Source organism: Camellia sinensis, chromosome 15 (assembly GCF_055761805.1).
Source record: "Camellia sinensis isolate YWXY chromosome 15, ASM5576180v1, whole genome shotgun sequence".
In the NCBI taxonomy this organism is placed as follows: Eukaryota; Viridiplantae; Streptophyta; class Magnoliopsida; order Ericales; family Theaceae; genus Camellia; species Camellia sinensis.
In genome coordinates, this window is record NC_138975.1 from 101,427,379 (window position 1) to 101,445,495 (window position 18,117).

At 30.3% G+C, this 18,117-nt stretch overlaps 1 long non-coding RNA gene across 1 annotated transcript; it reads right to left on the reverse strand.

Moving 5' to 3' along the window:
* Positions 1-6,150: 6,150 nt before the first annotated feature.
* LOC145813370 (uncharacterized) lies at positions 6,151-9,749 on the reverse strand. The gene is made up of 3 exons (XR_014356373.1): positions 9,629-9,749; positions 6,417-6,624; positions 6,151-6,330 (listed from the first exon to the last, which is right to left on the reverse strand). It is a non-coding gene; the product is annotated as an uncharacterized LOC145813370 (long non-coding RNA).
* Positions 9,750-18,117: the final 8,368 nt, after the last annotated feature.

The following is an 18,117-nucleotide window of genomic DNA, read 5'->3' on the forward strand; positions in this document are numbered from 1 at the left end:
TTAGGGCAAGTTTGGCGCGTTAAAAAAAAGTTAAAAAGTCAAAAAATTACTTAAAAAGTTAAAAAGTTATCACTATTCACCAAAAGTCAAAAAGTACAGCTGCACGACTCCCAATTTTAATTTTTCTCTATTCACTAATTTATACAATTTTTTAATACACATTTTTTCATAAAAAGTAAAAAAGTTAACCTAAACAACTATATTTTTTTTCTCAACTTTTTAGGTCAAGTTTGGCATATTGTAAAAAAGTCAAAAAGTTACTCAAAAAGTTAAAAAGTTAATACTATTCAACAAAAGTCAACAATTACGATTGCACAACTTCCAATCTTAATTTTTCCTTACAAATCAATTTTTACAATTTTTTATTACACATTTTTCCATAAAAAGTCAAAAAGTTAACCGAAACATCCATATTTTCTTTCTCAATTTTTTAGTCCAAAAAGGCAAAAAGTGCACTTATTTAGGACACCCCAAACAACCCCTTAGTCTAAAAAGTCAAAAAGTGCACTTATTTAGGACATCCCAAACAACCACTTAGTTAAAATTCCCTCATAATAAAATTTTAATGTATTAAAGATAAATATAAAAAGTTTTCTTTAAAAAATCTAACAAATACTACTATTATCAAAATATTAAACTTTAAAATAATATAACTTTTCATCTATATGTCAGTTTTTAATAAAATTAATATTTTATAATCCTCTTATCAATATCTATCAAATAAAATTTATGTTGACTATGAAATTATTAAAAAAAAAAAAATTTATTACCGTCGAAATTGATGTAAACAGTAACATGTTAACATATTACTCTATCTCACAGTAACATGTTACTTTGGTTCGCAGTAACATATTACTTTGGCAATATTATCTAAGAAAAAAATATATATTTTGTCCTTACTCAATTATGCGCCTCCTTTTTAGGGAATTTATGAAACAAAATAAATTGAGTTATTTTTTTTACCAAACAAGAATCCAATGGAGAGATTTTGACTAAATTTCCTTTGGTTTGAGCATGTGGAAAGTATCTAAATGGCTATATGATGGAGAAAATGTCAAGAATTATTGTAGAATAAATTTTCTGATATGGAATCCCAAACTGCCAATAAATTGGCTGTGTTATAAACATGAGCTGATCATCAATCAAGCAGATAGAGTCTATTTTACATGGACTAGATTCAGGTGTGGCCGTCCAAATCTGGAGGTTATTTGGGGTGTCCTAAATAAATATACTTTTTGACTTTTTAGATTAAAAAGTTGACGAAAAAAAAGATTGTTGTTTGGGTTAATTTTTTTGATTTTTTATGAAAAAATGTGTACTAAAAAATTGTATAAATTAGTGTGCAGGAGAAGATTAGGAGTGTGAGGTGTACAACCGTACTATCTGCGCGACTGAATGGAGGCTAAGAAATGATTGGCTACTTTTCGAGCATTGCACTGGACGGTACTGTTCGGCCCATGGGGGTCATCACGGGTTCCGTTTTGATAATCTGAATCGTTCAATGTGTAGAACTCGTCGAATACTATATACTTTCAAAAAATCACATTGATCGGATATCGATAGCTATCTGGTCAGATTGGTTTTTTTAATCGTTAACTATAACACCATCCATTTTTTGTATACAAAACTGATTTGATCATGTAATTAGCTATATTCGATCAATGTGATTTTTTTCAGACATATAGTACTTGGTGAATTCTACACATTGAACGGTTCAGATTATTAAAACGGGATCCGTGATGGACCCCCACGGGCTGAACAACAGTGTGTTAAAATTACACCCCAACTGTCTAATTTTTCTTAAGAAACGCAGGCATAGATTTGAACCGGTCAGATCTGTCTTGTAATTTTGTATGTAAAATTAACTTTTTAATATTTTTTTTTTGGTGAATAATGATAACTTTTTAATTTTTTATCTTTTTTTTAGACATACCAAACAAGGCCTAAATATTCAATTCATTTAAATCTAATTCTCATGTCCAAGAATACTAGGGCATGACAAAGTAATCATATTTCTTAACATTACTTATTTTATTATTTTACCTACGTATTTTTAAAAGTAAAATGGAGCATTTCATACAAAATATGGGAATTTTATGCATAGTTTTATGTAAACTCGAATTACCAAATATCCTGTTGTTAGGTGATTGTCCAATTACACATACATTTGGAATAGTCTGTGTGACATACATGCCGCCCTTGATGGAGGTTAAACGTTCCATTTGAGGGAGAGGGATGTTCTTTTCATAAATAAATCTTCTTCCATGGTGATTGGGTAGATTCAATTGTGGCCTAGTTATGGAGTTAGCACTAGTGGGAATGAACAAGAAAAGATGGATTTTTTTCCCCCCCTTCTACTGGCACTTAAATGGATTTGAAAAGATCATATTTCCACTGGACTAAAGGGGAAGAAAGTGTAGATGAGCTAAGTTGTAGAATATGTAATCACAGAGGAGAAAACATTATATATTAAAAATCTACAACTTGCAGAGCATCTCTTGTACTAGTACATAACTTACTATTATTATTATTATTGTTTTTTATGTATATCCTAACCAACTTTACAGGATTTTAGTCTCCTTTCTTTACATAATATACACACAAAGTAGGCTAGAAAGAAGAAAAAGTCTCATTTGCATCCCACCAAGGCTAGATATTATACTTATTAAACACATGAGTAATGATAATTCTAGTCTAGAACCTAGGTAGTGAAAATGATTGGGTTGGTTTAAGTCTTATTTAGTGTACGTTTGACATACTTTAAAAAAGTTAAAAAATAAAAAATTATTAAAAAATTCATCTTTTTACCTTGTTTGGGTGGGAATATATGTTTGAAAATTCAGACGGCAAAAAGACAGTTTTTCCCCTTCCAGTTGTGGCATCTCATCACCCTATCTATAAACATGTGGCACACGTTGGTCCATGCAAAATTTGCAACAGTATGTAAAAAAAATTAAAAAAAAATACTTGAAATACAAAAGTTGCCAGGCACTGCAACTTTGTCGGAGGTCCACTCAAGGGTAGAAATGTAATTTTGCTTTTTGTTACAATATTTTATAATACATTTTCGTAAAAAGTTAAAAAGTTATCTCAAACATATATATATTTTTTCATACGTTTTTAACTAAAAAGTCAAAAAGTACACTTATTTTGAACATTCCAAACCAACCCAAGTGTTATGTTAAGATTACAAAGGTTTATTATTAGTTTAACAGCTATTTAACAACTCATCATGAAAAAAATATAGGGATTGTTTTTTATGCACAACTAATATTGCAAGAAGTTCTACCAATATCACAGATGCAAAACATTTTGAGATTACCTTAACCTTATTTGCTCTTGATTTCTATGTGATAACTTTTGAGTTAATGACATTTGAGTGGCCAATTTGTCTTCTTTCTTTTAAATCCACTTTGATTTGATAAAAGGTTAGATTGCACTTCACATATGTGCTTAAGCATGCAATTCTTGACAAACCTGTGCCTATATATGTACACTGTGCTTGCCATTTTGTGCTTTTTGTTGTACCTTATTTGAAAAGTCTCTTTATTGCTACTCCAACTGGCTTTTATCTTTATTCACCTAGTATGCAGAGTTGATTGATCACTGTGTTTGTTACATTTTTAGAAATGTTATAAGTGCAGCACTTTGTAGGGTCAACATTCACTTGAGGTCTAATCAAAGATAAGAAAATACAGGAAAAAAGTGTTAGTAGGAATAAAAAATAAAAAAGAAGAAAAATAAAAAAAAAACAAGGAAAAAGAAAAAGAGAAGCAAAAGCAAGAGGTCTTACGTTCCATTCCCCACTTTCCTTTTGAGGTTATATTAGGGATTATGCCTAGTAATTATTTAGTATGGGTGAGACGGAAGACTATATGTACTTTGGGGATTAGTTTGGGCGAAACCCAGCCGTCAAAACAAAATCCTCAATCAATCTAGCTCCTGAACAAATTTATGACAAATTCTGTTACCTTGTATTTTGTTGAAAGATTTGGGTGGGATTTGAAAAGAAAAAAAAAGAAAAGATGTGTGAAATTAGATGAAATATAAGTGTATTTTATTCATATTTTACCGTCATTTTTCATTTTTCTTTCAAAATCTCTTTTCAAATCCTTCAACCAAACACAGTCTTAGGGTCTTTTGGGAAGCAAAAAAATCAAAGTCGATTTTTAGCTTTTTACCCATTTTGAGTCATATCATCTCTCACATTTTTTACTTTCGAAAAGACAAAATTGACTAAAAAAGTCAAAAAGTTAATTATTTTACCAACTTCTCAAAACACCACTTAGTATCTATTTGGATGGATATGAACTTCAAATCAAACGATTTGAAGGTTAAATGGATAGAAAAAAAAAAGAAGGAAAAAGATAAGTTCAGATAGAAAATATATACTTTAGTAGGATTATTGTAGCTAAAAAGAGAAACCTTTTAAGGGGTTGTTTGGGAAGTGGGTTTGTGTGGGTTTGGGGCTAAAATAACGATAAAAAACAAAATAATTTTTTTAGCCGCAATAAGACAAAATATCACATTCAACTCATAATCATTACATTCTTTTTTTCAAAAAAAAATTAAAAAAACCAAAGACCCTTCCCAAACTAGGCTTTTTAGTCCTGGGCTAAAATATCTAAAAAAGTAAAAAAGATAAAAAGTTAACCCACTTCCCAAGCCAAGCCTAAGTATCATTTCAAATAATCACTTTTATATAGTCATTTTAAATTCATCATAATAAAATTATTTAGCCTCCGTTTGGGAAGTGGGTTGGCTTTTTGACTTTTTGACTATTTTAGCCTGGTTTAGGAAGGACTTTTTGGTTTTTTTGACTTTTTTTATGAGAGAGGATTGTAATGATTGTGGGTTGGATTTGATATTTTATTTTTTGTGACTATTTTAGCCAAAAAAGTCTGACTTTTTTCTTCCCAAACGGAGCCTTAACTTAATCTTAAAATTCATAAGTAAACTACCACATCTAAATTCGAGTTATTATCCTTAAATGATAAGGCCCTTAATTTGAAATTCAGATCCATCCAAATGGACCTTATAAGTATTTTACAACCCAATGTGCACAAAGTTGGTGATACAGGAACTATTGATGAATTAGGCTGAAAGGTAATTTTGAGCTTTTTATTGGACAGACAATTATTTATTATGTCATAAAGAAGTAAACATATAGAATGAATAAAGTGGAATTGTCAGCTATCTAAAATCTCGTTTAATAACTATATATTTTGGTTAAAAATAAAAAATTCATTATAAATTATTATATTATTATTTTTTTTTATTTTTTTTACATATTTTTTTAATTTTTTTTTATAAATTACTAAAATAACTTATTTCTAAATAAATCCTAAGTCTGTGAAATGATTTATAAATCAGTTTCCAAATTCATCTTTTTCAACTCCTCCCAGTCTTGATTTATTTATACTTTTGAGAAAATTACTGTTCAGGCTATAAGACCAAAAATAATTACTCAAGTATTGGGAGTGGGAGTACAACTTTCTCCTGAATTCTTATGAAAAAGTTACACTTACCACCTTTTTGTAATTATTTTTCTCACTTGTCATTGTTAAGTAATTTTGTCTATATTTTTTAGCCAAATTAGCAAAGGTAACCCTAATCCTTAGTTAGGGATGTGTGTGGTGTAATTTGGATGATTTGAAAATAAAATTATAAATCGAATGGCGGATTAATAGATTGACGGATTGACAAATTCACTGCTACAAATACAGATAAAGATCACACTTTTTTTGTGTGATGTATGTTTTTTAATCACACCTTTTAAGTTTTATTAAAGTGTGGTCTTTGGGAGTGTGATTAAAAGGGGTCATTTTTAATCACACTTTTTAAGTGTCATTAAAAAATACTTTCATCACATCTTTAAAATATGATTAAAATTATTTAGATCACATCTTTTAAGTGTGATTAAAAACATTTAGATCACAGTTTTTAAGTGTGATTAAAAATATTTAGATCACACCTTTTAAGCGTGATTAATAATATTTAGATCACATCTTTTAAGTGTGATTAATAACTAATAAAATCTGTAATAAAAAAAAATTCGACATATTTGAAGAATAATCAATATTGTTTTTATACGCGCATTTTAAGAATGTAATACACACTATATACTATATTTTGAATCACAACCACATATTGAATAGAATAATGTCATATATTTCATAAATGAAAATTAAATATATTCAAAAGTATATGCAAAGGAATTAAATAAAAAGTTTTAAACCATGCTTACATATACTAAAAAATGAAAAAACTTAAAAAACTAAGTTCTTGAATTCTTTGACCATATTTTGCATCTCTCCAAGAATTTCTAACCTGAAAAATGAAAACAAAAATTAATTCAGAAACCGCTAGAAGCATATGAATAAACTAACTATTTGTAGAGATTGTTCTAGTCTTACAAAAGATAAAGTCCTACCGATCACACCCTTTCAAATGTCTTAAGACTTGGACAACAAGTATCATTTCTTATATCGCTGAAGAGAGGCAAAGATGAACTGAATGATGGAAAGTGGCCAGCAATCAATGAAGACAAGGTTTTCCCAGTCCTCCACAGGCAGCAATTTGCTGACAGCACACAGGGTTGTCATTTGTTAAGTTCATCAGAACCTGCCACAAGGAGCATAGTATAAGTGTTAACGATCATCACATGAATCATAACCACGTCAAACAGATTCTCAATAAAACACATTTTTAGCCACTCCATTGCAGATGCTCTAATCTTTTCTCCAACTTCTATATTTCAATGTTGTAATTTATCAGAGATATTTTGTTACAGGAAGGATCATGCTCTCTTATTCATTTTCTATTTTTCTTCCTCGAATAAACAACACACAATCAAATCCTAAAATCAATCAAGTTTCAGAGCAAAGCACACACCCTTGGAAATCAATTCAGAACAAAGTGGCTTAATGACAGCTGTTAATGTCACCACCTACATGTAAAACGATAAAATTTGTATGCTATGTTGCTTGTTGTCTTTATGTTGAAGTTTACACCAGCCACTGTTTGTTTATCTATTGCTCTGAATCCTTTCTTTTGCATATGAAGTTTATGCTATTAGTGGTGGTGGTGGTGGTTAAGTTTCTATTTTCCTATATACTTGTGTTACTCATTTCACTGTTGTTACTTATCAAAGAAAAAATTACTATAATAATTTTTTGTAATAATTAGGCACCTTGGTATTTACAGGCCTTATTAACTCAAATTACTTAATACACTTTATGGGTAAATATCTAATTACACATGTTAGACAAATACAGATTTGAGACAAATGATGAGTCATAAATACATTTTTATGAAAATTTTCGGTATTCATAAAACAACTGAATAACATTAAATTGGGCATGGTTAAGTTTGAAGACATTAATTAGGTTATGGTGTGCCAATATCAAAAAGGTATAAAGCCTTCCATCCCAAAGGACATTCCATCCTCCCATCACTAATTTCAATAAGAATAATGATACATAAACATAGTTTTTATATATGATTCTCATAAATTCAAAAATATCATTCATTTTCCTTTCACTAATATTACTTAAACAAGCAGTAAGTAATAAAATAATAAAATGATTATTAGGAAAAGTTGAGAAAGAGCTAACCTTTGGCTAAAGGCTTTGAGACCAAAGGTGGGAAAGTTATTAAATCCACAGCCATCAGTAGCAGCAAAGAACCATTGAAAAAGTGCATTAGTAAAGCTACCACAGAAGGAATAGAATAGCATCATTACTTGTTTCCCGCATCCAAATTAATTAACTCATTAGCTCCCAAAAAATTTTTTAAAAATAAATAAACAAGATGCTAATTCTAATAATTTTCCCCACCAGCCCTCACAACTTAAAATTTAAAAAAAAGATAAAAGTAAAAGGAAAAATTGTAGATCAAGAATATGAATAAACCTAAATGTTAGAAGTCAATTGTTTTTGCTAGAAAAAGTGTGGTATAAATATTTCTTCTCTTTTTTCCTACATTATCCATAGAAGGGTCAAAGTATTCATTGGGTGTACTCGACTAATCTCAAGACTCACACAAAGCATTTCCTTCCACGCGAGTCAGGCAAATCTTTGACTATGCTCACAGGCATAGTCCTTGAGCAATTGATAGCACTCAATGGGAGGAGAAGTTATGTGGTGGTCTTGGGGCATGGCTAGGTAGTGTCCAGGAATATTGTGATTGGCAGAATGAGTGGAGCCTATAATTTGGTGTTTGGCAATAGAAGAACAACGAGGGATATGACATTTGATAATTGGTAAGAGTATTACCATGTGATGCTCCAAGACGATAATAATATTTTCAATGGGAGTTGAATCTCAAACTTTAATGCTTCATGAGGCACTAAGGGCCAAGTGGTAAGTAATATCTTAGTTCTAAATAGTTACATTGTGTGGTAAATAATATCAATTTTAGTTTTAAATAGATACATTAAATAAGATTAGGGTAATAGATAGTATTAATTACTTGGTTAGTTTGGCTCCTTTAGGAGTGTGAAAGCTGTTGATGAGGTAGGCAGTTGCAGTTCCACTAGGGTATGTTAACTTGTACTTGAGTATCATCATCTGAGGAGGAGAGGAAAAACAATTCAAAAAAAATTACAAATTAAAAAGCTTATCAATAAAATATATTATTAAAATTAAAATTGGTTTGTTGTAATAATCTATTATTATTATACCTTTCTAAGGGGGACAATTGAAAAGAGACCAACAAAGCTGACAAGAAAGAGAAAACCAATCATCCAACCCAAAGATAGATTCTTCACATTGATTGGGTTGCTTGCGTCATCTGCTTGAGCTGCAATATGTCCACTCATTCCTAGTAGATAACTTGCAGTCCCACCTGATATATATCCAAAAATTGTTAGCAAAAACAAAAACAAAACAATGTTCTGTAGCAAATATGGGTGAAGTAAAACAAACCATTTAAAGATTATTAGGCCTACTGTCAAGGACATATGTGGGCCAATGAGTGTAGTAGCATAGAAATCAAATATAGAATCAGGCATAGAAAATATATGGACGAGCAAGATATTACAAGATTGATTGGTGAAATCTATTTTCAAAAAGAATCATATATGTATTTTTGATTTCTATGTTTCTAAACTTTGTAATATATTTACTAGTAGTCATGTACGCAACAAAAAAAGAGATGAAAACTTCTATTGGAGAATGCTTGATTAATCTCAAACAACTATTAATTGTTTTTCATTGAGGAAAAGTAACTTGAATTTTTCATACTCCATATTTTGAATATCTAGAATTAATTATGTACAAGTGCCATATAATTAGTGTGGTGTTTTTTTATTTTGAACATCCAGATCATCAGCATTTAGTAAAAGATCAGATTGTTTCTGCATGTACGGAATGATGAATTATTGCCAATCCACATCCTAATACTAAACCAAATAATTAGTCACTACAAATGAAATCATATTGAAATCTTGCACAACTCAATAAACTTTTAAAGATTCAATCTAGAAAGAAAAAAAATGGCAATATGGAGTCCCAATATCACACCAAGAGACAAAGAGATATACGCTTGTTTCGATCTGCCAAAGATGAATTGATTAAGTGATGATGACTGTCAACAGTCAACAAATGAGGAAAACTGTAAATGATACCTTTAGAAAATGATATTTAGCCACCCTCTGAACCCTGTGACTGATGGACCCTTATTCTGGTATTTGAACAAAGGGGAAGCAGAAAACAAAATAAGGGGGAGCTAAAGCAAGTACAGAATACGGAAAAAAAAAAAAATCGAAAAAAACAATATCACATTAACGAAACCAACAAAACTATATGAAAATAAGGGACATTCTCCCTCTAGCATTTGCACTCAAGTTCTATCCAAATAGATACCAAAATAAATGGACAAATTTTGTACTCAAGTTCTATCCAAGTAGATACCAAAGAAAGAAAGTGACAAAATCACCTGGCCTATATTAATTCAAATACCTAAGCACCAATAACAATGCTTACCTCCTTTTAGAAGCTTGAAATTGTGCCAGCTTCAGCACTCTTTTGTTGCTTCTTTTTGAAAATATTAAGCAATATTCTCTTTGTCTCAAGCTCTATAAATCAAAGCACAACGTATATAGTTATACTACTAGAGAAGCATGCACGCGGTAATCATGGCCATGTTTACATCTGCTATGTAATTCATGCACAAAATGCGTATATACAAGCCACCAATAACAGCTGATAAAGAAATCCCATTTTGAGATAACTAACTAACATAAATATGTTGTCAACATGCAATCTATAATCCATACCAACATGAATTAACATTAGCATTACCTTACCATCAAGCCTAACCAGAAAAAAAAATCCTAAAAATGTAGAATCCATACCCATGTGAATAATCCCCCTACCGTGGATGACCCACAAACTCCAGAACAGAATTTTGAGCCTCAACCTCCCCAAATCATTAACACCTAGTTTGGATTGAATGATTTCAAATACTAAGCATAACATATAAAAATTAAAATCTGCCTAGTAGATGAAATATAGGCTCCATAATTTGCCATATAGATTATCATGAATCTAAGGGAAACAACACATAGATAATCAGAAAGTGTAATGATGCATATAATATACACAAAAACTAGGACAAAAAAAGGGGGGGGGGGTTTACAAAGAGAGCATTTTACCGTAAAAGTTTCATTATAATTCTTATTTTTCGGTGTTTGGCTAAAAATTAAAAGATAAAATAAAAATAACAAAAATTTTCCATTGACACATTTTATCGAACATTTGACATACAAGGAAAATGGTACGATAAGAATCACAATATCAACAAGCTATTCCAACAACAAAAAAATTCCATAAAAAATGAATGGTTCATTGGTCACAAAGAGTGCAGTGCACGTGGTTAAGGTCAACTAGCATATCAAAAGTTCATGGGGTTGGGGAAGGAATTGAAGAACTTATAGTGAATAAGAAAACATAAACTAGAGAGAGAGAAGCAGCAACGGTGAGAGGAGAAGCAACGCTGGAAAGGCCAACGATGGCGACTAGAAAGAGCAGCGGCGGCGCTAATCAGCAAGGAAAAGAGGAGGAGCAAGAGGGGAGATGGAAAGACGCGTTGATCAGTGGCCATCGACGACAGAGGCGAGATGGAGAGCCGCAAGAAACCCTAGAAAGAAATTACCCAGCTCTTTCTCTCTCTACCAAAGCAATTTCATGAGCTTATATACAATATGGGAATAATTATTTAATATAAAAATTAAATTGAAAAATTATATATAATCACACCAAACTGTGATGAAAATAAATATATATAATCACACTTATTTAAAATGTGTGATTGAAAAAAATATTATCTCACTTATTAAATTAAGTGTGATTAAAAAATCATTTTAATTTTTTTAATCACATTTCTAATAAAAGTGAGATATTTTTAATTCTTCTTATGTGATCTTTAATCATATGTTAATTAGAAAATGTGATTAAAAAATATAAATACAATCACACTTCATTGAAAAGTGACATAAAAAATAAATACTATCACACTTAATCAAATCAAGTGTGATTAAAATATCAATCTAATTTTTTTTATCACACTTCTAATAAAAGTGAGATATTTTCATTTGTTAAAGTGTGATCTAATCACACTCATTTAAAAAAAATGTGATTAAAAAGTAGTGTATATATAATCACACTTTAATTAGAAGGTGTGATTAAAAAATATATAAATAATCACACTTTAATTAGAATGTGTGATTAAAATATATATAAATAATCACACTTATTTAAAAAGTGTGATGAAAAAGTAATAGTGTATATATAATCACACTTTAATTAGAATGTGTGATTAAAGATATATATAAATAATCACATTTTAATTAGAATGTGTGATTAAAATATATATATATATATATATAATCACACTTATTTAAAAAGTGTGATTAAAAAGTAGTAGGGTATATATAATCACACTTTAATTAGAAGGTGTGATTAAAAAATATATAAATAATTACACTTTAATTAGAATGTGTGATTAAAATATATATAAATAATCACACTTATTTAAAAAGTAATAGTGTGCACTTTAATTAGAATGTGTGATTAAAAAAATATATAAATAATTACATTTTAATTAGAATGTGTGATTAAAAAATATATATATATATAATCACACTCATTTTAAAAGTGTGATTAAAAAGTAGTAGTGTATATATAATCACACTTTAATTAGAAAGTGTGATTAAAAAATATAAAAATAATCACACTTTAATTAGAATGTGTGATTAAAATATATATATATATATATATATATATATATATATATATATATATATATATATATATATAATCACACTTATATAAAAAGTGTGATTAAAAAGTAATAGTATATATTTAATCACACTTTAATTAGAAGGTGTGATTAAAAAAATGTATATATAATCACACTTAATTGAAAAGTGACATAAAAAATAAATATGATCACACTTAATCAAATTAAGTGTGATTAAAATATCAATCTAATTTTTTTTATCACACTTTCAATAAAAGTGAGATATTTTTTTTTATCAAAGTGTGATCTTTAACTATTTTTGTAGTAGTGATTACAATTTAAGTAATTTTGAACAGATTAATAGATTAAAAAATATTTTAATAAATTATTAAGTTTTTCCATAATATATAATACTAATTCGTATAATATTTATATATATTAATTATAACGGAATGGAATAATTTTAAAACGAGTATACATTTTAAAATTTAAATTGAGATTAATAAATAGAACGATATGAATTAATATAAATTGATAATTGTATGATATTTTACATGGTGTTATCTCTGAGCGCTCCTTACATCACTCTTTTTTTGTAATGGTCAAGATTCATCTTAAAAAAATGGGCAAATTACATAGACCTTCCTTGAGGTTTGACTAAATTACAGATACCCTCCTGAGGTTTCAAAAATTACATCCCGCCCCCTAAGGTTTGTATTTTCATAACAATTTGCCCCCTGAGTTTTAAATTTCATAACAAATTACCCCATAATTTGTTATGCAAATATAGCATTCAGGGGAAAATTTGTAATTTCTCAAACCTCAGGGGGATATTTATAATTTAGCCAAACCTCGAGGGGTATATGTAATTTGCCCTAAAAAAATTTAATGACTCAGATAACTTTATTAAAAATATTAAAAATAATTTTTTTAGAAATAATCTACACCAATTCTCTTCAAATGAATTTTGATTAGGAAAATGCTTCAGGGCCCGAAATGTGTCTGGCTCGAATGTGGCTCGAAATTTTCTTTTTTTTTTTTTTTTTCTGCCATTTTCGACCTGCAGAGAGGGAGAAAGAGAGAGAGGGAGAAAGAGAGAGGAGAGGAGAGAGGGAAAGAGAGGGAGAGAAGAGAGAAGAGGGAATGGAGGCACACACACAGAGAGGCCCGTGCATTCCGGCCGATCGGCCGATCGTCGCAGCTCGGGCGATCGTCGCAGCCCGGCGGATCGTCGCAGCCCGGCGGATCGTCGCAGCTCGTCCGGCTGCCTCCGCCCAGCCGCCGTCGCCTCCCCTCTGCCTTCTTCTCTTCTTCTTTCTTCTTCTCTTCTTCTTTCTTTCTTCTTCTTCTGTCTTCGTCTTCCTCTGCTTCTGATTTCTGATCCAAAACAGACAAAAAAAAAAAAAAAAATTACAACGCCAAAACGACGTCGTTTCGTAGATTCGGGGCATTCGGGGCAACCTTTTTCGGGCTCCCAATCACTACTCTTTTGATTATTACAAGAAAGAAGTGATGCAAGGAAGCTAAAGAGAAGATCCTTGCTCGTTATCTCTAGCCTCTGTCGAAGAAGATATCATAGGATTGATTTTGTACTTATGTCATTATTAGTATGTCGATAAAAAAAAACTCAATAATTGTACTAGGATTGTTTCCAATGGGGCTGAGGGGTTTATGGGTATTTCCTCTTCCAGGTGTCCAATCACAGCCTTCTGTTAATGCTCCCTGATCTTCAACAATGCACGATGCTCCTCCTGACTCAAGGGCTGTGCTTAGCAGTCTGCCTTCAAAATCCCAATGATGGCCTGGGCTCTCAATGACGGAAGGTAATTTCGGGATATTTTGGAAAGTCGATAAAAAGTTAATTTTTTAATTTTTTTAATTTTTTTGAAAAAAAAACTGACTTTTTTAATGATTTTTTGTGACTTTTTTTTTTTTTTTGAAAAAACTGGATAAAAAATTAAAAAAGTGGCTTTTTACCACATTGTCAAATTACTCCTTCATGATGCTTTCTAACTCCATTTTCAACCATTGAGGAAGATTGACAATTTATGAATGTTTTAAATAAGTATATTTTGCCTCCGTTTGGGAAGTGGGTTGGCTTTTTGACTTTTTAGCTTTTTTGACTATTTTAGCCTGGGCTTAGAAGCTTGGTTTGGGAAGGACTTTTTGGCTTTTTGGCTTTTTTGAGTTTTTTTGTGAGAGAAGAATGTAATGATTATGGGTTGGATGTGATGTTTTGTTTGTTATGGCTAAAATAGACTATTTTATTTTTTGTGACTAAAATAGCCAAAAAAGCCCAAACCATGGCTTCCCAAACGAAGCCTTTTTTATTAAAGAAGTAAAGAAAAATAAATATGTTTGAAATAAATTTTTGACTTTTTATGAAAAAATATGTAATAAAATATTATAGTAAAACTGAAATGACCATTCTATTTTTATTGACTTCTGGATTGTTGAATTTAAAGGGCAAAATAATAATGGACAGTGATTGAGACCCCTAGTGGGAGTCACCCCCACGACCTCCACTGACTCCTTATTGGTCAGGCTTTATTTTTTTTATTATTTATTTTTTATTTATTTTTTTTCCTCCTCTTCCAATCCCTAACCTCCACGTGTGTGTGGGGATGGTGGGAGAGGGAGAGAGAGGGGGTTCAAGTCATTTTTCAATAATAAATTTGTCCTATAGGCTTCCCCCACAAGCTTCCAAAATAAAACCTCTAGGCTTCCCTCACAAGTTTTTCCTAAATAATGTGGACTTTTTGACTTTTGTAGTAATTTTTTTTAAAATTTTTTTAGTTTATGCCAAACCAAGCCTAGTCTTTATTGCTAATTGTGAAATATATGACTTTTTTTTTATTATTTGATCGGGGAAATCGTTTAGCAATTTTGGACCATTTAATGAATAAAAAAAACAATAATTTATTTAATAGTTATTGAATGTAACAATTATTATATTTGAAGAGAACACTTAGAGGTTGTTTGGGATGATCTATATAAGTACATTTTTTGACTTTTTGTTTAAAAAAGTAGAGGAAAAAAATACAATTGTTTGGGATAACTTTTTTATTTTTTACGAAAAAATATGTAATAAAATATTATACAAAATACTAAAATTACCGAACTACCCTTGTACTTATAGTTAGTGCAGGTCAGTGAGGGTACTTGTCAGTGAACTGTGTTGCACTGTGTTGGACTCTCTTTTTTTTCTCACACGTGAGCTGACTGTTGGAATGGGACAAATAAGGGCAAAATTGTCTTTGAATATCTGACTACTCAACCCCAGTTTTCCCTCAAAAAAATTGTGAATAGTATAAACTTTTCAAAAATGATTTAGACCCCAGTGAGGGTGACCCCCACCACCTCTACTAATTTTTGATTGGCTCAAAATTTTTTATTTTTTGTTCTCCACTCTTTGACCCTCACGTGTATGTGGGGGTGGTGGAGGTCATCCCCATGTGGGGGTCTCTAGCACTGCTGATAAACTTTTTTACTTTTATAGTAACTTTTTATATTTTTTAAGTGATCCCAAACACCTACTTAGAAAATGAAAACGTGACAATGTTCACATCAAATAAGATGTATGTTTTATTTGATAGAATAAATTGTTATTGTCAAAGTAGTGTAGGCTGGTTTTAATGAAAAAAGATAGGGAGCTCTAAATTAACATTTCTAGTAGTTTTAATTGGTGTGTGAGTTTCATATGATGTGATGTTGTAACCTTGGTTTTTTTTTCATTTATTTTTTTATTTTCCACATCATTAGTGCTTTTTTTCCAAATTAGATGGATGTATCATTTCTGGGTTTTGGTTTCCAGAGCAGTACATCTTGACTGGTTGTTTATGCTATTGTTTCCATTCCCAATTGAATAGTTATTTATGCTTTAGCCATGGAGAGGCTCTGTTTGGATCAATAATTTGAGGGAGGGATTTGTGCTGAGAAGAGACAAAAATGAAGAGAAAAATGAATGAAATAGAAGTTAAATCTCTATTTGAATATGGATTGGTTGTAAAACAATAAATAAATAAATAAACTAACTTACACAATTTTTTTTTCTCTTTTCTCTTTGCAAATTTAAAATCTAAACACAATCTTAATGTGTAAACCCAAGACATTGCCTAATGGGCATACTTCACCATTGTATGCGATTCACCCTATGTCATTTAAGCATATAACTCTTTACTGTTTGTGAACTGAAGTGCTCCGTCAAGAATTTTGTCCAAGAAATTAATAGTAAATGTGAAACATGTATCATCAGCAATAAGGTGATTATGTGTTTATTTCTAAATGTTAAAACGTGAACCACACGTATGTTAGATGATAAGGGGTTAATGTTAATTTTGCATTCCAAGAAAGCGACAGAAGTGTACGTGGTTTGCCTCAACATGGTTTACTGTTAATGAGTTTAGCAATGCACTTTTAATTTCCAAATCAAAACAAACCATGAGGGTAAAAATGAAATTTGGCTTTGAAAAATCTCAATATCCACATGTAGCATGCAGGATAAGTTGGTTTTCTTCAGCCCTAAGAAAACACTCAATAGATGACATGATAGCTAAAGATTCAAAAGAAGAAAAAGTTAAAGATCACACAATGAAAAAGGTTGAAGATCACATGCTCAAAAGACAGAATGCTACATATACAGAGAATGAAAGAGAAGAATAAATATCAATGTCACAGTAAAAAGTTAAGGCAAACCAAAGGTTTAATGAACATGTAAAAGCTGATATATATAAAAATAAAAAATAAAAAGGTGTATATACATATGCAGCCTTAAGAAGTTAATCCAAAAATGACTTGAAAAATTAAGCTTAGACATGGTTCAATTCACTCTCTCTCTTCTCTCTCTCTCTCTCTCTCTCTCTAGAGCATGGGCCAGACAACATCTTATCTCTCTTGGCTTATCTTCCCCAGTAGCACCCCACCAATAAAAAGCAATAATGTAAATGTGGTATAAGGAAAATTATTTATTTATTGATTTATCATAATAGAAATAGGGCTTGTTTAGTTTGTATTTGAGAAACATGTTTTGAGATAAAAAGTACGAAAATTTGTTTGGTTTGTTTTTTTTTCAAAAGATGTTTTGAAAAATTATTTTGAGAGAGAGTTTTGAAAAAAATGATTGATTTGATGTGTATGAGAGAGAGATTTGTTTGGAAAACTTGTAAACTAAACAAGTTTTGGAAAAAAATTTTGAGAAAATTTGTTTGGTTTGATTACTTTTGAAAATTTATTTGTAGAAAATTTTTCTCAAAAGTTTTTGAGAAACACAAACCAAACAAGGCCAGTGGTGGATAATTATTTTTATTTTTTTGTAATATCAGAATACAATATAGATAGAAGTCGAACCTTTAATCTTTTAGTGAGATCCATCGATATGGTGGCTAAGCTCTTGAGTAAGTTATTTTATTACATTTAAAAAAAAATATATTGATAAAAGATCTCACAACTCAACAAAAAGAGAATATGCTTAGACGAGGGTCCCTTTCTAATAAATATCCACCTTTTTAACCACTAGTTGTGTGCTCAAGCCAAAGGAATCATAATTTTATTAGTATCTATCTGAAAAATTATTGGGTACTTTCATAATATTATTACGTAATTTAGAAAGTTGGTTAAAAATTATTTTTTTGATTTTTTAAAACTTTTTTGTCCTTAATTATTATTTATTATACCTTTTTATATTTCTCATTCATCCACATAAATAATTAATATTCCATTTTCTTTATCAATCATATTATTATGAAATATCACGTGACTGTATTCCCAAACTACCGAGAAATCTATCTATCTATATGTGTGTTTCTTAATAGCAAGTAATATTTTTTCTTGGATTGTATGATGCTGGTTCTCAACTCTAGAGAGAGAACACCCATG